Here is a 23,098-nt window from a genome sequence, read left to right on the forward strand (position 1 = left end):
ATATACACACTACTATATAATATAAAATAGATGGATAACAAGGACTTAGAGTTTAGCACAGGGGAATCTACTCAATACTGTGTAAAAACCTATATGGAAAAAGAATCTGAAAAGGAATGAATATATATACATGTATAATTGATTTACTTTGCTGTACACCTGAAACTAACGACTTTGTAAGTAAACTATATTCCATAAAATTAAAAAAAAAAAAAAAAAGACTGGAGTCAATTCCTTCACCCTCTTGAATTTGAACTGGCCTGTGACTACCTTGACAGAAGTGAACCAAGCTCTTGAGAGAATTGTGTTTCTTCTTCTTCTCTTAGAACACTCACTCTTGGGAGTTTCCACTGTGGCTCAGCAGAAATAAATCCAACTAATATCCATGAGGGTGCAGGTTTGATCCCTGGCCTCACTCAATGGGTTAAGGATCTTGCTTTGCTGTGAGCCATGGTATAGGTCACAGACATGGCTCAGATCCCGTGTTGCTGTGGCTGTGGCGTAGGCTGGCAGTTGTAGCTATGATTCGACCCCTAGCCTGGGAACTTCCATGTGCCATGGATGTGGCCCTAAAAACAAACAACAACAACAACAACAACACCACCACTCACTCTTGGGATTCTCCCTATAAGAACTCGGCCACAATGCTGGGAGAAACCAGCCACCTGGGCATGGAGAGGCTACCTGTTGATGTTCCAGCTGACAGCTCACCTACACTTCCACCCAATAGTGATCATCAGCTGTTAGTCATACAGATGAGCCATCTTGAGCATTCCAGACCATTCCAACTCCCAGATGACTGCGGTTCTGGGACCATGGAGCACAAGAATCAATCACCCGGCAGCTGAATCAAGTCAACCCACAAAATTGTGAGAGATGATAAAACATTTGTTGTTTCAAACTACTAAGTTTGGGAGGAGTTGGGTAGCAACACATAACCAAAACATGACCTCAGATCCAACTGCTATTGGTGACAGAGACCAGAGGGTCATAAATACATGTGAGACAGGCATAAAATAGAGCCCAAGCAGCAGCCTAGGAAAGAGTGAGCAGAGAGTCCATGACAACTGCAAAGTCTAGGATTGACCGAGGGTGAAATTCCTGAATATCCTAGAGATGTCAGTGAAATCAAGTGATTGGATGGTCCTGAGTGGCAAAGTCTTTACGATGTGACTTATTAAGCAAATGCAGACATGACTTCAATCAAATCCTATTCCCTGGAATGTACAACTTTCCATGATTATTGTCATGGAAGAAACAATTAATAGAGTGTATAGTATGTGTGAACAGTGTGCTGGGTGCATTCTCCTTAACAGTCTTGTCTCTTTCCTTCTATCCTCCTCCTTTCTTTCTCTCTTCCTGCATCCTTCTTTTATCAAGAGGGTAGTTTAAAGGGGTTCCCCTTGTGGCTCAGCAGAAATGAATCCAACTAGTATCCATGAGGATTCAAGTTCGATTCCTGGCCTCTCTCAGTAGGTTAAGGATCTGGCATTGCCAAGAGCTGTGGTGTAGGTCATAGACGAGGCTCGGATCCAGAGTGGCTGTGGCCATGGTGTAAGCTGGCAGCTGTGGCTCTGATTCGACCCCTAGCCTGGGAACTTCCATATGCCTTGGGGGCAGCCCTAAAAGGCAAAAAACAAAAACAAAAACAAACAAACAAAAAACAAATAAAAACAAAAACGAGAGAGAGCGAGAGAGAGAGAGAGAGAGAGAGAGAGAGAGAGAGAGAGAGAGAGAGAGAAGTTTAAATTTTTCTTAAATCCATCATGTAAGAGAGAAAGCTTTTTGTCACTACTTTGAGCAAAAAACAGAATCCAGAGCTATGTTTTTTTTCCTTTCCAGATCTTCAATATGCTGAAAGACACTTGATAATCCTCCTTAGGTTCTTGCCTAGTTGCCAACAACTTCAACGTCTCATGTCTATTGAGGATTGAGTTAATATTTGAAAAGTGATCTAGGGGTCTGTGGTCTAATACTGGGAAAGACCATGTCTTTCAGCTCACCTCCCATGTTCTAACTCACCCTGCGAAAGTTTACCGATTGCCTACCCTGTCACCTCCTCAGTAGATGAGGGAAACAGATCACAAGTAGGAAGATTCCTATCTGGAAGGACAAAAAGAATCAGGTAGTGGCAGGGTGGTGGCCATGATCTAGCAGTAGGAAAGACACCTTCTACCATTCTGTGAAGTTTCTGGGTGTTCAGCATAAGGCATAGTATTCAATACAGAGCCTGCACTTAAAGTTTCAGTTCTGACTGGACAAATAAAAAGCATTAAATAGTAATGTGGGAGTTCCCGTCATGGCTCAGTGGTTAATGAATCTGACTAGGAACCATGAGGTTGCGGGTTTGATCCCTGGCCTTGATCAGTGGGTTAAGGATCTGGCGTTGCCATGAGCTGTGGTGTAGGTTGCAGACGCAGCTCGGGATCCCTTGTTGTTGTGGCTCTGGCGTAGGCCAGTGGCTACAGCTCTGATTAGACCCCTAGCCTGGGAACCTCCATATGCCGTGGGAGTGGCCCTAGAAAAGGCAAAAAGACAAAAAAAAAAAAGTAGTGTGAATGTGTGGAGATAACATAAGATACCTGTGTTCACTGTATAGAATAAATATGATCAACTGATATTATTAGTTCATATTGACCCCATAAAATTCGCTTGAATAACTACCAAAAAAATTCTCATTTATAGCAATTCAAAATTTGTTTTTCCCAATGTCTGAATCCTGCTAATTCCTATTTTTTCTCAGGCTGCTATGATCTTGGGATGGTTGCAGGGAGTCTACATTCATAGGCTCAAAGTCTGAGTGACAGCACGTTTCTTTTTTTTCTTTTTCTTTTTCGGTCCGCACCTATGGCATACAGAAATTCCTGGGCTAGGGGTCAAATTGGAGCTGCAGCTGCTGGCCTGCGTCACAGCCACAGCAACACTGGATGTGAGCCGCATCTGTGACTTACACCACAGCTTGCAGCAATGCTGGATCCTTAACCCACTGAGTGAGGCCAGGGATCGAATCCTCATTGTCATAGACACTATGTAGGGTTCTTGACCCACTGAGCCACAATGGGAACTTGAGGCAGGACATTTCAATCACTCATTCTTTGAAGGAAAAAAAATCACAATTAGCCATAGGTTTGGCCGCAAGGATTAATCATCTTCTTATCTTCACAAAGTAACTCAAATTCAAATTCAGGAAGTTAGCTGAGAGTTTACAGGCAGAGATAAAGCAGTAGAAAACTGTAGGGTACTTGTGAGATGTACTATGAAAGGAAACACTCAGCTGGGACCATTTTTAGTCATAACTGAGCAATTAGCAATTCCTTATGACTATTCCTCGGTATCTTTTAATTAATAATATATTAATAATAACTATGGCCAACAGAGCAACTTAAAAAAATAACTTAAAACTCTACGGGTAATTTTGAGAGTACTCCCAATAAGAAAACTCTGAGGTCTAGAAATAAAGTTATTAAACTATTTCCTCTAAGATCTGATTAAATTTGATATTACTATTCTGCCATAAATGTAAAATAACATGCTAATTTTGAATCCCTAAGTAGTATTTTTTTAGTGTCACCAGAATGTAATAGCTTCATAGAGGATAATATAATCTTTTCAGAGAGGATTCTCACATGGGAAAATAAGAAAATATCTGCTCTTTCCTGAATAGATGGTCTTTTCTTTCTCTTTTGGCTGCACCTGTAGCATGTGGAAGTGCCCAGGCCCAGATCAAACCCGAGCCACATCTGTAACCAGAGCCATAGCAGTGACAATGCAAGATCTTTAACCCGCTGAGCCATCAGGGAGTTAGTTCCGAGATGATCTTTTCTTGAATGCGTTTGTTCACTTCTATTTGTTGTGTGTGGCTATGAAACTTACTCTGCCTGATTTTGTCCCCTCTTATTTTATGTTTGCATATCTTATTTCCCCAACAGGAATCTTGTGTTTCGAGTATTTTATATCACCCCCCAATCCTCGTTTGCATGGAGCTTGATGCAAAGACGACAGAGCTTAAAAAATGTTTCATCAGACTCACAGACATAGGTTGCCAAAGGGCAGCAGGGTGGGATGGACTAGGAGTTTGGGGTTAGCAGATGCAGATTATTATACATGGAATAGATAAACAATAAGGTCTTACTGTACAGCTCAGGCAACTATATTCAACATCCTTTGACAAATCATAATGGAAAAGTATATATATTTTAAAAAGAATGTATATGTGTGTGTGTATATATGTGTGTGTGTGTGTGTGTGTGTATATATATATATAAAAGAATCACTTTTCTATGCAGCAGAAATTAACCACGACATTGTAAATCAACTTACTTCAATAAAAATAACTAACCTAAATAAATAAATTACTGTTTCATTTCACTAGTTAGCCTTCTAACAAACATGCCATATGATACTTCCTCACAGACTCAGCTCTGCTTAGAGCCACCTCAAATTAATTGAGATTCTTCATCATAAGATCATTTGTAGACACTACTTAGAAGCATCTTCAAATAAGTCAAATCACTTTGCAAATGAGAAGGCATCTGTTAATAAATACAACATTTGAGATGAAGAGATTATATGAGATAGGATTAGATAATTTGCCTAAAAATATATCTGAAGTGAGCAGAAATAAAATACACTGTAGCAAATGCTAGGAAGTAATTCTATAGATACTTTGGGTTGATGTTAAAAATAGTAACTTCCCTGGGAGCTCCTGTTGTGGCTCAGTGAGTTAAGAACCCAACATAGTGTCTGTGAGGATGCAGGTTCGGCCTTGATCAGTGAGTTAAGAATCTGGTGTTGTTGCAAGCTGCAGCATATGTGGCAGATGCAGCTCGGATCTGGTGTCGATGTAGCTGTAGCATAGACCATCAGGTGCAGCTCTGATTCAACCCCTGGCCTGGGAACTTCCATATGCCGTGGATACAGCCATTAAAAAAAAAGAAGGGTGCTTCCTTTTGTGGCTCAGCGGAAATGAATCTAACTAGCATCCGTGAGGATGCAGGTTCTATCCCTGGCCTCGCTCAGTGGGTTAAGGATCCCGCACTGCCGTGAGCGGTGGTGTAGGTCGAAGACACAGCTTGCATTTGGTGTTGCTGTGGCTGTGGTGTAAGCCAGCAGCTGTAGCTCTGATTCGACCTCTAGCCTGGGAACCTCCATATGCTGCGGGTGTGGCCCTCAAAAAAAGAATAACTTCTCTGTTAGGGTTCTGTCCCAGTACGAATCACCTTTTTGCCTAGTACTAGCAACATGAAGAAGTAGAAGAAATTCAGTAATGAAGAAATGGGAGTCCAGAAGCATTCCCAGAGGTGGCACTGACAGCAGTAATGACACCTTCACTCAGTATCCTGAACTCCAGGTGCCTCTCTCAATTCTCAGGACAACCTAGCAAACAGGCAGTGCTGTCATTCCCCTTCTACAGAAGAAACTGAGCAAAGCAAAATGCAGCAACTTGCCTAAGGTCAGAAAGCTAGCAGGTACAGAATCAAGGTCAAACCCAAACAGGTCTGCCTCTCAAACCAAACATAATGTAAAATAAAAATTTTTTAAAGGTGAAGGCAGTATTTAAAACCAGAGAAAAAAGGATACAAGTAGTTAAACAGCATTAAGACAACTGACTCCCCTTTGGAAAATAGTAAACCCATCACTTTGCCCCACAACTTATACCAAAATAAAGATTTCAAAATTAAAAAAAAAAAAAACCTTAAAGCTTAAAAATACTAGGAGGTAGGAGTTCCCTGATGACCTAGCAGGTTAAGGATCCGACGTTGTCACTGCTATGGTGTGGACCCAGGAACTTATGCATATTGAGGGGTACTCCCCCAAAACAGAGAAATAAGGTGATCTGACAAGCATTTTAAAAGAAAAAGAAGAACTGATATTTCTTGATGTCCAACAGTTTTTAAATTGGAAGTTTTATTGAGATAATTATAAATTCACATGCACTGCTAAGAAATACTGCATGATGATCTACGAGCCTTTACCCACTTTCCTCAATTGTATTTCAAACTGTAACATACATATGTGTGTGTGTATTTTATTGTTGTCATTGTTTTTCTTTCTTTTTAGGGCCACACCTGCGGCATATGGAAGTTCCCAGGCTAGGGTTGAATTGAAGCTGCAGGTGCAAGCCTATGCCACAGCCACAGCAACAATGGATCGGAGCCGCATCTGCAACCTATGCTGTAACTTGTGGCGATGTCAGATTCTTTAACCCACTGAGCAAGGCCAAGGATCGAACCCACATCCTCATGGATACTAGTCAGATTTTTAACCCACTGAGCTACAATGGGAACTCCTCAAACTCTAATATACTGACATTGATAAATCCAACCCATATTTCTCCAGTTTTACCTCTACTGTTTACATGTGTCTGTGTGATTTTGCCACATCTGTAGGTTTACACATCCAAAACCACAGTCAAGATACAGAATATTTCCAGGAGTTCCCACTATGGTGCAGAAGAAATGAATCCGACTAGTATCCATGAGGATGAGGGTTTGATCCCTGGCCCCAGTCAGTGGGTTAAGGATCTGGCATTGCCATGAGCTACAATAGATCATAGACATGGCTCAGAGCTGGCATTGCTGTGGCAGTGGCACAGGCTGGCAGCTGCAGCTCCAATTCAACCCCTAGCCTGAAAACTTCCATATGCTACAGGTGCAGCCCTAAAAAAAGAAAAAAAAAAAAGATACAGAATATTTCCCTCATGTTGCCCTTTACAACCAGGACCACATTCCTTCTGCCCACCCCAACCCCTGGCATCCACTAAGACATGTTCTCCAGTTTCTAAAAAGGTTATTTAGGGAACCTCCTGGTAGTCTAGTGGTTAGGACTGGGCAATTTCACCGCTGCAGCCCGGGTTCAATCCCTGGTCTGGGAACTGAGATCCTACACAATGCCATAGCCAAAAAGAAAAAATAAGATAAAAATGTCATTTCATAAATATTATATTAATGAAATGTAGTATATAGACTCTGGAAATTGGCTATTTTTGCTCTGCAGCCTAATTGCCTGGAGATTCACCCAAGCTATTGTGTATATGGCTAGCAGATTCTCTCTTTACTGCTGAGCAGTGTTCCACAGTATCATGCACCACAATTTATTCTCTTATTGAGGGATATCTGGACAATTTAAGTTTTTAGCTATTATGAGTAAATCTGCTATGAACACTCATGTTCAGGTTTTTGCACAAATCTAAGTTTTCATTTTTCTCAGATGTATGTCCAAAGTGCAATTGCTGGACCATGTGATAACTGTATGTCTAGTTTTTTGTTGGTTTTTTTTTTTTGGCTTTTTAGGGCCACACCCATACCATAAAGAAGTTCCCAGGCTAAGGGTCAAATGGGAGCTGCAGCCACAGCAATGCCAGATCCGAGCCGAGTCTGCGACCTATACCACGGCTCACGGCAAAACTGGATCCTTGACCCATTGAGTGAGGCCAGGGATCGAACTGGCATCCTCAAGGATCCTAGTCAGGGTAGTTAACCACTGAGCCCTGAATGGAACTCCGTGAAAGATTTTTAAAATCTCATACCTTTTAATGTTAGTATAATTTCATCAAATAAGGCATATTTAAATTCTTTGTTCTTATCTTTTCAGAAAAAGTACAACTTGTACTTGGCGAATGTGAAAAAAAATCAGATTGTATTCCTTATACTTATATTCTAGCCTGCGATCAATCAAGCAAGCGAAAAGATGCCCTCAAATTATATAACAATGGGTATAGTAAATAGACCTAACATTTATGGTGTTAAGTTAGATTCTCAGATTTCAAATGAATAAAATAATCTCTAACAGCATTAAATTTAAAGGTGCAAAAGTCTCTTCAAAGAATGAATTACAATGGATTAACAAATCTGGCACATTTGGATTCTTTTTCTAAGGCTCAGGAACAAGAAAAAATTAGCCACTAGAGGGCAGTATACTCATGCTCCATAGCAAGAGCCTGTCAGGCACATCTCTAGTCTCCAGACCCAGAGGAGCAGCTTAAGCTGCTAATCACTGGCTAAACACATGAGATATTATTTTAACCCAATTTACCCTAAACTCTACTTTTAAATGGCATTGGCCCATGTGTAACTTCCCCATCTTTTTATCTATACTGTGCCTAACATGTCCTAATATTTTCCAAAAAGTTCTTTGTAAAAGAAAATTCTGGACATATAGCTGCTGAATATATTATGAAGAAATGGGGCTAAAACCCTTTCCTTGTTTGTTTTTAGAACGTACTTAAATTTCTATTTGGCTGTATTTTTTTTAAGCAGGAGAAAACTCAAATTGGTATAAAATATGATAATACAGTTTCCTTAAGAAAATAGCCTTAAAAGGCAGTCTTGAAAGGTATCCTTGACACTGTAATCTCATGAACTATAATTAGAGAGTATAATTTGCTGAAAAAATAAATGGAGGAAACAAGCTTGCTTAGAACATACTTTCTTCATGATGGGGAATGTAGTGATAATTAGAAAATTATACTCCTCACAGATATTTATTTTTCTGCTGTTTTCTTTTCAAGAAAAAGTTGGGGGTTTTGGATAGGGACCAGTTTGGGCTAGTCTGAACACTTTTCAAGTGAGACTTGAGCAAATCTGCAGGGCTTATGTGAGAGTGCATGCTATCCACTTTGGAAACTTCCCTGTCCTATAGTTAGCACATAAAATCAACCAACCACAGCTTAAATTTGATGGTAGAGTTATAAACTGGTGATCAAGGTACTGTGATACTCTACCTCTATTTTTTTAAATTTCTTTTTAGGGCCGCACCCATGGCATATGCAAGTTCCCAGACTAGGGGTCGAATAAGAGCTGCAGCTGCCAGCCTACACCACAGCCACAGCAACAGCAGACCTGAGCCGAGTCTGCCACCTAGACCACAGCTTGTGGCAACACAGATCCTTAATCCACTGGGGAGGAAGAGCAGGGATCGAACCCACATCTTCATGGATACTAGTTGGGTTCACTACCACTGACCCACAACAGGAACTCCTCTACATCTATTTTTAAATCTCATCAAATTTCACTTAAATGTGTTGTTCATGTATTCATTCAACCAGCCTTCACTGAGCATGTACTGTGTTGCCAGGCACTGAGCCCTTATTCCCCACTCTAGGGTCTACGTTTAGGAGGCAGCAGCTGCAGGTACTGTGCTTAGACCAGGCAGAGAGCAAAACAAAACCCTGACAAGCAATGCACTTATCCTTAAAATTACGTTCCAATAAATTGAGTTTTTGTAACTTTGAGGATGTTAGAAAACCCAGCTCCATGAAAAACTCCAGGGAGCTTGTAGGTCATGAAAGGGCAGCCACTCAGCAAACAAAGAGCATGATTTGCAACTTCAAAGGGCAAGAGCCAAGAATAAGAGGCCTTTGGAGGCCAGAGAGACGGTTTCTTGTAGACAGAGTTATCGAGGGTTCCATCCAGTCCAGCAAAGTTAAAAATCCTGACTTAGTTTCTTTCCTTCAGTGTTTTTGTTTGTTTGTTTGGATAGGTAAGAAGTAGATTTATTGAGAGAGACAAAGTGTGGGCCACTTCAGAAGGAGACAGGCCCTTTCTTTAGTTTTAACATAAGAAGTTGGATCCTGGAGTTCCCGCTGTGGCTCAGAGGTAACAAATCCGACTGGTATCCATGAGGACAAGGGTTCAATCCTGGCCTCGCTCAGTAGGTTAAGGATCTGGCTTTGCTGCGAGCTGTGGTGTAGGTCACAGACTCAGCTCAGATCTGGCATTGCTGTGGCTGTGGTGTAGGCTGGCAGCTGTAGCTCTGATTCAACCCTTAGCCTGGAACTTCCACATGCTATGGGTGCAAACCTTAAAGCAGCAAGAGAAGAAGAAGAAGTTGGATCCTGCTTGGTGTGAGAAAATTATCTGGAAAGGCAATGGCTTCTTTCCTAATAGTCTGCAGGTAGTTAGAGCCTCTCCAGCAATGGGATGAGAGGTTGAGGGGGGAGCTCAGTGGGCCGTGAGCCAAAGCCAGTCAATGAATCAGAGTCCTGGCCACCCTGAGAGGGTGCTAGGACTAGTTGAGGATACTCCGAGTTAGCAGAAAGAGGCCCTCAGGCACTTTCCCCAACAGGGAACTACAAAGAGTTAAGACAATATTTACTACTTAGCACTGACTCAAACCTTGCTGTTTGCATTTCTTTTAAGTTCTGCCTTGAAGTCAGATTTGAGTCTCAGTTTTCCACAATTTGGAGGGTGGGTAACAGAAAGACTATACTGTTTACTTCTTGTGGTTGTGAGACTCAGAACAATGACTGTAAAATGCACAGCACAGTGTCTGTAATGCAAATGTACAATAAATGATAAACGACTCATCTTCCTGTCTTTCCTTCATTGTGCACAGTCTTCTTTCTTCTACAATTATATGACAAGGAACGCCACTAGTGAGTGTTTTCACCAAATTGTTTTTTCTTTCTCTCTTTTTTCTTTTTTGGCTGCTTCATGGCATATGGAGTTCCCAGGCCAGGGATCAGATCTGAGCCGCCTATGCCACAGCTTTACCCACTGTGCCAGGCTAGGGAATGAACTTGTGGCGCCACAGCAGGAACACCACCAAGTTGTTTCCTCATATTTTAAGAAGCACACAGCTGAGTAACCAGGCATGAATGATGTTCCCTCAGAGAAGCACCTGATGAGAGCTATCAGGCCAGACATGGGTCCAGTATACCTGGACTGAAAAGATAAATGCCTGTTGCTGTGGCTCTCACAGGAACACTGCCTGTTTTTAAAAACTTTAACTGCAGGCAGAGTACACAGAAATAAACAACTCTTTTCTCCCATAACAAGTGTCCTTGAAACTCAAAAGTGAAGATGATGAGACGGCACAGATAGCAAAGAGCATTCCTCAGCCTTGATCATAAGTCTAGTCTCAAACTATTATCATCTGTACTGACTACATACCATTATCTACAACTTAGCAATCTAAAATACCCAACTGTAGACTTTGGGTTTGTTTTTGTTTTCTGCCTTTTAGGCACACTCGCAATATATTGAAGTTCCCAGGCTAGGGCTTGAATCAGAGCTACAGCTGCCAGCCTACACCAAAGTCACAGCAGCTTGAGATCCAAGCCACATCTGCAACCTATACCACAGCTCATGGCAATGCCAGATCCCTAACCCACTGAGCGAGGAGGCCAGGAATCAAACCCACAGCCTCATAGATACCAGTAGGATTTGTTTCCACTGTGCCTCAATGGGAACTCACAGAACTACATTTTTTTATTTAAAAAAAGAAGGGAGAGGAATTCCTGCTGCAGTGAAGTGGGTTAAGGATCTGATGTTGCTGCAGCTGTGGTGTAGGTCGCAGCTCTGGCTTGGAATCTTATGCCTGGTCTGGGAACTTCCATATGTCGTGGGGGTGGTTGAAAAAGTTAAAAAAAAAAAAAAAAAAAAGGAGGGGGTAGGGTAGAATTCCCTGGTGGTCTAGCAGTTAAGGACTCAGTGTTGTCACTGCTGTGGCTCAGGTTCAGTGGTTCAATCCTGGGACCAGGAAAGGCGAAGGAAGGAAGGGAGGGAGGGAGGAAAGGAAGGATAGAAAAGTCACAGTTAGAGGTAGTCTGTACAGAGAGTCCCCAAGGAAAAAGGAGTTGCTGGGTTACTATGTGACTTTGGGTGGCTTTTCTTCTTTAACCTGGAATTCAACTTCCCCTTACAGAAAATGAGACAACTAGGTGAGCTTGGTGGTTTTCAAACCTTTTTTTGGCCTGGACATACTTCTTTCAATGAATGCCTATCCGCACGTGCACAGTGTAAACTAGCTGATATGCGTAAGCAAGAATGGAGAGTCCAGGGCCCTGGAAGCTCACTACCATCTCCCAGTCCTGACCTTGGAGCTCCCAAAGTGCTGCCTGCAGCACAGCTGGAAAACCACTGGCCCAGAAGCTGTACCACTCTTTAACTCTGTGGGCCTTAATCACTTATGGTTTATCCTTCACTCCTTGGGCCATGCAGCTAGGACATATCACTGCCTTCCAACAATAGCAGGCAAAGAGTTCCAAACCCATTTGGAACCTAAAAACTAATCCTAGATGGCTGAATCTGCATAACAGTTCAGGAAGTGGTAACAAATGCAGAGATGCAATGCCCTAAAGAATATTCAAACTTTCTAAATAAAACTCATCAACTTGATATGTGATAGGAAGTTCTAGATTTTGTTCTATGATTTCTCAGATAACTGCCTCATCGGGCTCATTCTTCCCTTCCTGACTGGTCCAGATTAGAGAGTGCGTGATCATTAGACTTTAGGTTAGGTACCATTTAATGCAGCTATAAAGAAAATGTCTTGTTCTGGCTTAGCAGAAACGAATCTGACTAGTATCCATGAGGACGCAGGTTCAGTCCCTGGCCTTGCTCAGTGGGTTATGGATCCGGCGTTGCAGTGAGCTGTGGTACAGATCGCAGACACGGCTTTGATCCCATGTGGCTATGGTGTAGTCCAGCAGCTACAGCTCTGATTTGACCCCTAACCTGGGAAATTCCATATGACACAGGTGTAACCCCCCCAAAAAAAGGAAAGAAAAAAAGTTTTTAACTTTATTTCCCATGTCTGAAATATACCCTGACTCCTTTTTAAAATAATACCACATCCAGAATTCTACAATTATTATGTAAATTCTATTTTGAGATTCTGAATTTAAGAGCTTATAATTTTTTTTTTTTTTTTTACTTTTTTAGGGCCAAACTCTGGGCATATGGAGGTTCCCAGACTAGGGGTCAAATTGGAGCTATAGCTGTCAGCCTACACCTCAGCCACAGTAATGCCAGATCCGAGCCATGTCTGTGACCTACACCACAGCTCATGGCAATGCCGGATTCTTAACCCACTAAGCGAGGCCAGAGATCGAACCCGAAACCTCATGGTTACTAGTCGGATTCATTTCTGCTAAGCCACAATGGGAACTCCAAAGAGCTTATAATTTTTTATGGTAACAAATTTTCTGGAATTACAAAGGGATAGATACCCAGGAATCGCAGGAAGGAAAAAATAATATACTTATCTACTCTTTTTTTTTTTGTCTTTTAGGGCCCCACCCACGGCATATAGAGGTTCCCAGACTAGGGGTCCAATTGGAACTGTAGCCGCTGGCCTACACCGCAGGCACAGAAACTTGGGATCCAAGCTGAGTCTGCAACCTACACCACAGCTCACAGCAACACCAGATCCTCAACCCACTGAGCGAGGCCAGGGATCGAACCTGCACCCTCATGGATCATAGTTGGGTTTGCTAACCACTGAGCCACCATGAGAACGCCATACTTATCTACTCTTAAATATTAAATTCCTTGGATGAAATGCATAAATACACAAGTTATACAGTGGCCTTTGAAGACTGGGATGTTGATAGATTCCAAAAGAGTAAAGGGCATCAAATCATTATTTACTTTACACTTAGAGCCACTTGTCAGCAGGAACTTTGATCATCAAAGACACTGTGTTTAATCTTCGATATGGTGTATACATTCAACCGATTTTCCCAACTCTTAGACATTCAAGTTGGAGGACAGGGCTGCTCCACATTACAAGATCAAAGCAACAACTGCAGAAAAGCTGTGTCCTACACTGGAATGCATCTTGGGAACTCTCCAGGACAAAGGTTTGAGAGACTTTGATGAGACAGGCCACAGGAGCTACCTAGAGTTTATCAAGCTAGAGCAGCAGCTTCTGTGACTCTGCATTTGAGAGGTTTCTCCAAGGCTATTTGCCACTTCATTCTGTAATTACCTTCTGGGTTTTTTTTGCTTTTTTTTGCTTTTTAGGGCCTTGCTCCCAGCACATAGAAGTTCCCAGGCTAGGGGTCAAATCAGAGCTACAGCTGCTAGCCTACACCACAGCCATAGCAACACCAGATCAGAGTCGCATCTGTGACCTACACCGCAGCTTGTGGCAACGCCAATCCTTAACCCACTACATGAGGCCGGGGATTGAACCTGCATCCTCATGGATACTAGATGGGTTCTTAACCTGCTGAGCCACAAGGGGAGCACTCCCTCCCCCCCTTTTTTTTAAATTCTATCAGAGTAGAGTTGATTTACAATGTTGGCTTAGTTTTAGTGTACAGCAAAGTGAATCAATTATACACATACACTTATCCATTCTTTTTCAGATTCTTTTCCCATACATTACAGAATATTGAGTAGAGTTCCCCGTGCTATACAGTAGGTCCTGGGAGTTCCTGTTGTGGCTCAGCAGTAACGAACCCGACTAGTATCCATGAGGACTTGGGTTTGATCCCTGGCCCCCCTCAGTGGCATTGCCATGAGCTGTGGTGTAGGTCACAGATGTGGCTAAGAGCTGGCGTTGCTGTGGTGTAGGCCAGCAGTTGCAGTTCCGATTCAAACCTTGGTCTGGGAACTTCATTATGCCGCAGGTGTGGCCCTAAAAAAACAATAAATAAATAAATAAATACGGTAGGTCCTTATTAGTTATCTATCTTATACACAGTAGTGTGTATATGTTAATCCCAAACTCCTAATTTATCCTTCTCCCCCACACTCTCCCCCGCTGTTTTCTATATGATTTCCTTGAGCCCAGGAAGCAAAGAGAAAGGAACAAGTATCTAAGAGGCAGGGAGTTCAAGCGTATCTATAGGTATGCACTTGGGACTAACTGACAGCTTCAGTTCACTTCTCTGCAGCGGGCTGGAGCTGACCAGGGAGGGGAGCACACCCTTCAGGAGGGAAACAATGCAGCTGGGGCTTGAGGGCCTGACTCAGCACAAAAACAGGCCCAACAGGAAGGGCAGGCCTGTGTTAATGAGTAGTTAACACCAGCAGGGAGGGGCCTATACTCAGCTGGCCTGTACCTGCCAGCTGTTAAAATAGAGTAATCCTGGAGGTCCTGTTGTGGCGCAGCAGAGGCGAATCCGACTAGAAACCGTGAGGTTGCGGGTTCAATCCCTGGCCTTGCTCAGTGGGTTAGGGATCCGGCGTTGCCATGAGCTGTGGTGTAGGTTGCAGACATGGCTCGGATCTGGCGGTGCTGTGGCTGTGGCATAGGCTAGCAGCTACAGCTCTGATTAGACCCCTAGCCTGGGAACGTGTGCCGTGGTTGTGGCCCTAAAAAGACAAAAAAACCCAACAACATATATATATATATATATATATATATATATATATATATATATATATATATATACACACATATACATATACATATATACAGCAATCCTGCTGAATTGGTTGTTAAGTACTTTGAAGAAATGCCACAGACATCAGATAACAGTGTCCTGAAAAGGAAGTGCCAGAGACTTGAGTGGAGTTGGCAGGAGAATGGAAGGGGACCAGGACATTTCAAGGGGACTTCACAGAACGTGAATAAAATTGTGTTTCAGGAGCCCCTCTTGGAGGTGTGTGTGGGCCTTTCTGCCTGACTGCCCCACCACTACCACCACGAAGGGCGGAGGGAGGGAGTCTGGTCATCCTGTGCCTGGCCCAGGTGACAAGTTGTAGTTATTTGCTCCCAGGCACTTCGTGAGAAGTGGTGAGTTGGTCTCTTTTTGTCACTTCGGGGTGAGCTCTATTTATTCAAACAGAGTCCCGCTTCTGCCTTTGGGTAGTGGACAGAGGTGACCAAGGCTGTGAGGTTTTCCTGATTAATGCTCTCGATTCTTATTAACCCAATGGCTTCTTGGAAAGTGCTCTTTAGTCTCCTGGGGCCCAAATCTCCTTCCGCAGGGCATGCACGGTGACAAGAGCAGAGGAGGATACACTCTGCTGAGCTCAGCAGCATCAGTGGGGGTGGGGGTCATGACCCCTGGAGAAGAGACAGCCCCGTGGGAGGTGAAGTACAAGGAAGTGTTGCTGTGCTGGGCTGGGGCTGGGGAGAGCAGGTCAGTGACAGGCCCATAGCAAAAGTCACTGCACGGTCACACAGGGGGTCCTCACAAAAGGAGCCAAGCTGGAGCCCCACAAGCGCTGCCCACAGTGAGTACCGGGGGGTGGGGGGGGGGGGTGCCAGTGCTGGATCACCCTGGTGACTGTCAATGCCTAGGAGAGTAATTCCCTAACAACACAGCAGCAAACAAGCAAACCAAACGCAGGCTGGCCTGGGAACAGGCTGTGTTCAAAAGCTGAGGTAGAAAGGCAGCCATCAGAACACCAGCAGAAGCGATGTGGAGTTCCCCTTGTGGCGCAGCAGAAACAAATCCGACTAGTATCCATGAGGATTCGGGATCGACCCCTGGGATCACTCAGTGGGTTAAGGATCCAGCATCGCCATGAGCTGTGGTGTAGGCTGCAGATGTGGCTTGGATCCCGTGTTGCTGTGGCTGTGGTATAGGCTGGCAGCTGTAGCTCCAATTCAAACCCTAGCTTGGGAACTTCCATATGCTGTGCATGTGGCCATAAAAAGCAAAAAAAAAAAAAGGAAGAAGAAGAAACAATGTGGAGATGGGCCATGTCTCCAAGCAAACTACGGATCCAGAGTTACTGGAACTAGATTAAAATGTGGACAAGTCTCCTGAAGGACAGTGGGGGAAAGAGCCTGTAACCACAACCACCTAAGGACAGGCAGTAAGGGGAGGAATGGGGACTCGATTTATAAGTAGAAAATGAACCCTGAGGTGGGAGATGGTCAAGAGAGCAAAACGGGGAGTTCCCACTGTGACACAACAGGATCAGCGGTGTCTCTGCAGCACCAGGACACAGGTTCGATCCCCGGCATAGTTACTGAGGCTGCAGTATAGGTCCCAACTGGTGCTTGGGTCCGATCTGTGGCCGGGGAACTTCCCTATGCCAAGGAGACAGCCGAAAAGGAAAAAAAACTCAAGAGGGCACATAGGGCTGGGCAGTCTGGGCCGTAACTCCCTCAGAGTTTAGGACTGTCCCTCTCAAGTTCATGTCTTGGTAACAGCCGGACTGCCAGCAACAACCTACGTTTACTTTGGCAAAAATTTCTTTTTCACAAAAGGCAGCTCTGGAAATGTTTACAACAAAATGAATACTTTTCATGCTGGGTGAACATTTGTGATATCAGAAGGAAGTTCCTTTTGATGGATAAACCTGAGCCCAGTTATTTCAGTGTAACATAAACTATCCGATACCACGCTGTTTTCAATAAACAGACGGCTGCCTTCCATTTGATCCCAGCATAATCCTCGCTTCCATCAGGGCTCAAAGAATATTTTTTCCTTTTTTTGGCCTCCTCAATACAAATAGAGTTCCCAGGCCAGGGACTGGCTCTAAGTCACAGTTGCGACCTACGCCACAGCTGTGGCAGGGCCGGGGATGGAACCTGTGTCCCAGCAGCCCAGAGATGCTGCGATCCCATTGTGCCACAGCGGGAACTCCATGGCTCAAAGATTTCACGTAGTTCTTGGGAACCTCCAGGTAATCTGGTGTTATATTGAGTCATAACAAGTATTGTGAGTAATAAATGGAATAACAGAGAAAAGTACTAAAGAGATACAATGAACTTCTTTGCAGAACAGATACTGACTCAGAGATTTTGAAAAATTTATGGTTACCAAAGGAATCAGGTTGTGGGGCAGGGGTGGGGAGTGATGAGCTGGGGGTTTGGGATGGAAATGCTATAAAATTGGGCTATGATGATCATAGTACAACTATAAATATAATAAAATTCACTGAGTTAAAAAAAAAGTACTGAAGAATGGCCAAATGTACAGCCAAAGAAAATTATTTTTATTTACTTATTTATTTTTGCTTTTTAGGGCCGTATCTGAGGCATATGGAGGTTCCCAGGCTAGGGGGCAAATTGGAGCTATAGCCACCAGCCTACGCTACAGCCACAGTAACACAGGACCTGAACTGCGTCTGCAACCTACACCACAGCTCACAGCAATGCCAGATGTTTAACCCACTGATCCAGGCCAGGGATCAAACCTGCATCTGCATGGATCCTAGTTGGGTTCGTTGCCACTTAGCCATGATGGGAATGCCAAAGAAAATTATTTTTAAATATTTAAGTCTGAGTAAAATAGTAGCAAAACCTAGTATCTCTCCCTAAAATAACCCCCTCCCAAAATGAGCTGTTTGTTCTATTAAACTAACAAACTTGCCTACATTTATTTCTGGCAGCTTCTTATCTCAAGGGTATTAGCCTCTTGGTTATTTTCTAGGTTAGAAAAAAGCAAGTTTTTTTCAATAAAAATATAACTCAAAACACTGTCTTTGGCAGTTCCCATTGTGGCACAGTGGGTTAATGATCCTGCTTGTCTCTGTGGCATTGCTGGTTTGATTCCCGGCCCCAGCATAGGCTATAGATGGGGCTCAGATTTGATCCCTGGCCTGAGAACATTCATAAGCTGTGAGCATGGCTGAAAAAGAGAAAAAACAAACAAAAAACACCGCCTTTGGACAGAGAACTATGTCCTATGATAAACCATAAGAGAAAAGAGTATTTACAAATTCTTTTATATATAAAGAATATGTGTGTGTTTATATAAAAGAAATAGATATATTTCTTGCTGTATAGCAGAAATTAACATTGCAAATCAACCACACTTCGAGTTTTAAAAAATTAGATAAAAACAAACAGGAGTTCCCGTCGTGGCTCAGTGGTTAATGAATCCGACTAGGAACCACGAGGTTGCGGGTTCGATCCCTGGTCTTGCTCAGTGGGTTAAGGATCTGGTGTTGCCATGAGCTCCAGTGTAGGCTGCAGACGTGGCTCGGATTCGAGTTGCTGTGGCTCTGGCCACCAACCTACGGTGGCTACAGCTCCAATTCAACCCCTAGCCTGGGAATCTCCATGTGCCGAGGGAGGGGCCCTAGAAATGGCAAAAAGACAACAAAACAAAACAAAAAAACACTGCCTGTGGATTCACTCTAGCTCTGCTATTTACTAAGTGACACTGGGAAAGTTTCTAACTTCTCCAAACTTCTATGTCCTTATATATGAAATAGGGCTGATTTCTACTTCTTTGGTTAGTAGTAAAAAATAAAAGTGGCAAATTTGTGAGTCACTTAGTGTGGAGCCCAATGACACACAAATCTTCCTAGCAAGTCCTCCCAGATCGGAGCAATCACTGCTCAGGCTTTCTAAGACTTCCGGTACCCCACTGTGCAAAGAGGAATGATCACGCACAGAACCTTCCTGGGGGAGTAGTACAGCCAGTGTGAGTGCTGGAGAGGCTCAGGCAGGAGAGGAGACTGGACCCTAAGGATGGTTCTATGTGGAAAGGTCAAGCTTGGGGTCAGGGAGAGGGGGGGTAGTGTGAGAAGGGGTGAGGGTGCGAAACCTAAACCGGAAGAAATCAAGTTCAGCAAACAGGCACACCTCCAAATCTCTTTCCTACCTGCCCTTGATTCCTTTTTTTTTTTTTTTGTCTTTTTAGCGTCACACCTGTGGCATGTGGAGACTTCCAGGCTAGGGGTCCAACTGGAGCTGTAGACACTGACCTAGGCCACCGCCACAGCAACGCAGGACACGAGCCACATCTTTGATCTACACCACAGCTCACGGCAATGCTGGATCCTTAACCCATGGAGCGAGGCCAGGGATTGAACCTTCATCCTCATGGATGCCAGTCAGATTGGCTTCCGCTGAGCCATGACAGTAACTCCTGCCCTTGATTCTTACCTTGAACCTTTCTTTTAGGTTACACCTGAGCACCCTTAAACAACAACCTCCCTGTAAAAGCTAACATTTGAAGCTATTAGTTTCTTAGTCTGGGCTACGTTTCAAATTGTTTTTTGAGAGATTTTGATGGTGACACATGAAGACCCTGGATACCTTTTAACTGAGCAGAGCCAATAGGGCCTTCCCAAGACAGTCCCCTCCCCCACATCTCTGCCTTAGCTCCTTTCCCAAGTACCTAGATAATAGTATCTGATACACATTTCCTGAGTTGTTGTACAGATGCTAAAATCCCCACCAAATGGAAGAAATTAACTACCTGATCATGAGCAAGTAAGCCCGTAGACTTATTGGAGCCTGAGGATTGATAATGCTCACTCCTGTGGCCCTGCCCTGTTACCTCACGATCAACGAATCAGAGAATTATGCACGGGCTCACCACATATCCTGTGACCCCCTCATCCCTCATCTGGCTTTTAAAAATACTTCCCTGAAACCCATGGGGGAGTGCAGGTGGTTCTGAGCATGAGCTGCCCGTTCTCCTTGCTTTGTACCCTGCAATAAATACTGCACTTTCTTCCACCACAACTCAGTGTCAGTAGATTGGCTTTACTGTGTGTGGGCAAGTAGACCCAGTTTGGTTTAGTAACAATCTGAGGGATAGGGCAGAGCCCAAGCAGGGAAGAGAGAAAGTGAGAAGAACCAGGACTCTTCAGACACACGGTGACTCACCCGTGTGTGTGTCTGTCTTGACAGAAGTGGTGCAGAGTTCAGGCTACTGCACAGTAGTCTCTAACTTTCTTTGCACACATTAAATGGCCGACAGTTCTGCCCTATTTCCATCAGTTACCCATTTTGACTTTTCTTCCAGGAGGCAGATGAAATCTGACCATCTTCTCCTCCTACAATGACCATGCCATGGAGTTAAATGCAGACTTCACCTAACTCAGTGCTGCCTATGACTCCCAACCCTGACACATGGAACTTTCCAGAGTTATCTATAGCCAGCCTTAAGCTGGGGAGGGGAGGGGAATGGAGATGTTTTATGTTGTGATCAACTTCAGCCCTTAATCCATACAGGCCTGTCTCTTAATGAAAGAATAATAATAGCAGTTAACATTTAACTCATTCATTCTTCATATAGTACTTGCTAGCCTGGAATTTATACTCCAGTGCAGGGAGACAAACAAATAAATGAAAAATCAAATACATAAAATGCCCTATGGTACAAGTGCTGGGAAGAATAAAGCCAGGGAAGGATATGATGAGGGCAGGTCAGCCTGAAGGCTGAGCAAGCTGGGCAGTGGCACAGGCCTGGCCCAGTTTGGGGGAGGCATGGGGGAGGTAAAAGCTGAGGTCAGAGGTGGCAGGCCCAGGGCCCCAAGGGCATGGCACCAGGTAAGGCATTTGACTTCTGCCCTGAGTCAGATAAGAAGCCCTGGCTGGTTTTTACCAAGGGCTAACAAGATCTACATGCAACGTGGCGAGGAAGCTGGAGGAGCATCAGAGCAGATGTGGCAAAAGCTAGTTAGGAGACAGACAGATGACAGTGGCTTGGACCAGGGTGGTGGCAGCAGAGATGGCAACAACTGTTCAGATTCTAGATTTATTCTGAAGGAGAAGTGACAGGATTGGCTCATGGCTGGCTGGATGTGAGATTTAAGAGAAAGAAGTTGAGGATGACTTTCTGTGTAGGTGAACAGAAGGACAGAAGCAACTTTTTGAGATGAGAAGGCCTCAAAGAACAGGTGTGTATACGTATGTATGAGGAGGAAGTTGGAGAGGTGGTAGAAGATTTGGTTTAGAATATGTCAAATGGAAGAAGTCTAATAGAAATCTAGGTGATGATGACACGTACATAGATGGTCTAAATATCAAGCCAGAGATCCAAGCTGGACAGAGAAATCTGGGACTGAGCAGGGTGTTGAGGGTATTTAAGGCCTGAGATCAGATAAGCTCACTGAGGAAGTGAGTGATGACAGAGAGGAGAGCTAGGGCTCCCCAACACTGACAGGCTGGAGGAGCAGAGAGCAACCAAGCAAAGGAGACTGAGAACAAATAGAAAAGTAAGAAAAGGACCATGAGATGCTGCTTCCCAGAAGGCCCAGTGAAGAAGGAATTCCAGAAGGAAAAGTCAATGTTGCTAATAGATCCAGAAGGAGAAGACTTGAGACGTGACTGCTAGATTTAACAATATGGCGGTCATGATCTTGACAAGGTTATTTCCACGCAGTGAATGAGATGGAAGCCAGGTTGGAGGGGTTTAGGAAGAACTGGGGGTAGAGGCACTGGAGACAGCAGAGACAGCTGACTCTTTTGAGGGTTTTCCTGTACAAGAGAACAGAAGAATGAGACTAATTTGACAGGGATTGGGGGTCTAGGCTGGGCATTTTTGGGAGATGGGGGCTATCACAGCATGTTTGTTGGGGGAAATCAGTGAGGCAGGAGATCTCTGGAAATGATAACCTTGAATAGGTGAAAGCAGATGGGATGTAGCACAGAAGTGAAAGGCAGGCAAGGATGGGTATCCCACAGAAGCAGGAAGGAAGGAAGCCGACAGATGTGGGTGTGTAGTCATTCCCTTCTGGTGGCTTCTGTTTTCTTGATGAAATAGGAAACTAAGGTTATCAGCTGAGAGAGAGGTTGAAGAAGATAAAGAAAGTTTTCAAAGAGAATAGAAGATATTCCACAGTCATCCAGGAGGGTAGGAGGGTGAACATGCTTGGGAAACAGTGTGTGGTGGATGGGCAGCAAGGAGGTCCACTGGAGGTGGGAGGTCATGAACGTGAGAGGACCTTATCACAAGGATGTGCAGAAAAGGGAACTGTCACACAATGTCTGGAGGAATTAAATTGGTGCAGACACTGTGGTTTCTCAAAACACTAAAAAGAGAACTACCATATGACCCAGAAATTCCTCTTCTGGGTATATATCCAGAAAAACAAACAAATAAACAAAACAAAACAAAAACAAAAACACTAATTGGAAAAGACACATGTACCCCAATGTTGACAGCAGCACTATTTACAATTGCCAAGAAACAGAATCAACCTCAGTGTCCATTGATTGGTGAATGGATAAAAAAGATGTGGCATATGCATATACATACACAATGGGATATTAGCCACAAAAAAAGAATAAAATTTTGCCATTTACAACAACATGGATGGACTTGGAGGTTATCATGCTAAGTGAAATAAGTCAGAGAAAGACCAACACTGTATGATATCGCTTATATGTAGAGTTCCAACTCAAAGCTAAAAATAAAACACATTAGTGAATACAACAACAATGAAAAAAAACAGAATCACAGATATAGAGAACAACCTAGCGGTTACCACTGGTGAGAGGGAAGGGAGAAGGGTAAGATAGAGGGAAAGGATTAAGACGTACAAACTTATGTACAAAATAAATAAGGATATACTGCACAACACAGGGAATATACTCAATATTTTATGATAACTATAAATGGAATATAACCTTTAAAAATTATGAATCACTATGTTGTACATTTGTAACATATAATATTGTCTATACTTCAACAGAAAAATTTAAAACTAAATGGAGCCGG

General features: G+C 43.5%; 2 protein-coding genes across 7 annotated transcripts in view; both read right to left on the reverse strand.

Moving 5' to 3' along the window:
• CHGB (chromogranin B) overlaps positions 1–23,098 on the reverse strand; it is a 147,010-nt gene that overhangs the window by 121,529 nt on the left and 2,383 nt on the right.
• The window catches only part of SHLD1 (shieldin complex subunit 1), a 113,348-nt gene that overhangs the window by 78,716 nt on the left and 11,534 nt on the right, over positions 1–23,098 (reverse strand). The gene's annotated exons all lie outside the window — the stretch shown is intronic.

The sequence above is a fragment of the Phacochoerus africanus genome, chromosome 3 (genome assembly GCF_016906955.1).
Source record: "Phacochoerus africanus isolate WHEZ1 chromosome 3, ROS_Pafr_v1, whole genome shotgun sequence".
Classification (NCBI taxonomy): domain Eukaryota; kingdom Metazoa; phylum Chordata; class Mammalia; order Artiodactyla; family Suidae; genus Phacochoerus; species Phacochoerus africanus.